The following is a 1,748-nucleotide window of genomic DNA, read 5'->3' on the forward strand; positions in this document are numbered from 1 at the left end:
GAAGTGGCCAGTGTGTACAAATTGTCCATCCGGATATGTGTGTAACGGAGGCCAGCAGGTGGTGATGTGTAGAAGAAGTATGTAAACCTCGCACCCCAAGGCTAAAAGGTGCTCTAGTGACAGATGCTATGGCCCATGGCCCTTAGCCTCATGGTGCCTGCCTCCCATCCTGGAGGTTGTGTGTTCACACCCAGGATGCAGGTTACACAAAATTCTATAAAATCAATAAAAATCATAACCAAAGCGATTTACATTGTAAACCTACAGTACCTTATTTTTGATGCATAGTTAGATTCTCAAAATGCAAAAAACAGAATATGACGTCACTCCTTGCTTTATTATTATGGCAGCCTTTAATAATTCAACAAGCCCCCTAACCTCCACATGCAAAACGCCTGTTTTGTGCACTTTGCGTGCGCTGGTGGCCTTTCAGTGCGTGTTTTTAACGGATGATGTCACTTTCTGGCTGCCATCCAGAGGCTGAGCTCTCTATGCTGTCATAGCCCTGTACAATGCTGCTTGAACACCATTAGACAAGGCAGCACTGTAAAGAGGCTAAAAGCGTAGAGCAGGGTGGAGATGGAGCCTCGTCCTCCGAGAAGACTTCTGCACTTTGTTCCTGCGATTAAAAAGACAATCAGCTGTCAGGAAGAGGGCGCGTAACGGGGGATGCGTGGGTGGAATAATGTTGCACAAAATCCATTTATTTTTATCCGTGCAAATGAGCGATGGCTGTTTTTTGGGGGAGGACACGAGCTTGTATCAATGGAAGGGAGGCTGTATGAAAATGCAAGACCCCAACTGTGCAGGTTTGGTGCGCCCCCCATCTGCAGGACGAAAATAGTGGGAAAAGGAAAAAGAAAAAAGTACAATGCATTAAAAATATATATGACAAAAATCATCCACGCATTTTTTTTTTTTCAAATAAGCAGCAGTTGATGATGATGTCCAGGCGCGCGCGCGCTTCGACGCTTATTTCTATTCTAATAACCGACACCATCTGCAGGCGGTGCACGGTTTTGTGGTGAACAAAAATCAGCGTGCACACGCAACATTCTACCGGACACGGAGGGGATGACATGAAGGCAGCGGCACGGGCACTTTGGGAATGACACGGACGAGACATGACAAACAAGGCGCGCGCGCGCGCAACAGCCAAATTATATATATATATATATATATATGTGAAGACAACAATGAATGATAGGGGGAGAAAAAAAACCTGCAGTTGAGTTTGTCCGTTTGTCTCTCGCTTCCTCAGTTTATTTCAGGTGGTAGTGGGTCCAGCGTGGTCCGAACTGCGGCGCCGTGCAAATGTTTTGAACAGTCGGTCAATGCGCAGACTGGTTGGAAATGACTGTTTTTATTGACGTCACCGTACTTACTGCACCCCCCCATCCCTCACAGCTAGACCAGGTTTATACATTCCAGGCTTCGATTACCTCAAACCATCCAGTGCAGAACTTGGCTCTGAAATCTGAGGGCAGCCTTTAGATCTGCTTTGTGTTTCTGTTCACATGGATTCACATTTTCAACACCAATATTTCAGATGTTTCAGCAATACGGTTATTATAACATCACCAAAGCTTTTGGCAGCTGTCAATTTGCAACTGTCAATAACTTTTTAGTGCATTTTTTTTTTTTTTTGCTAGAACACTGAAGTAAAGAACAGCAATAATTCTGCACAGAGTGTACAAGAAGTACCAAACTGGAACTCTTCCAATGACTTTGTGAGCATGCACGGTTGC

At 44.9% G+C, this 1,748-nt stretch overlaps 1 long non-coding RNA gene across 1 annotated transcript; it reads right to left on the minus strand.

The window, feature by feature from the left end:
• Window positions 1–436: 436 nt before the first annotated feature.
• On the minus strand, window positions 437–1,531 carry LOC117520214. Its single transcript, XR_004563571.1, has 2 exons — window positions 1,223–1,531; window positions 437–619 (listed from the first exon to the last, which is right to left on the minus strand). It is a non-coding gene; the product is annotated as an uncharacterized LOC117520214 (long non-coding RNA).
• Window positions 1,532–1,748: the final 217 nt, after the last annotated feature.

The sequence above is a fragment of the Thalassophryne amazonica genome, chromosome 11 (genome assembly GCF_902500255.1).
Source record: "Thalassophryne amazonica chromosome 11, fThaAma1.1, whole genome shotgun sequence".
Taxonomy (NCBI): Eukaryota; Metazoa; Chordata; class Actinopteri; order Batrachoidiformes; family Batrachoididae; genus Thalassophryne; species Thalassophryne amazonica.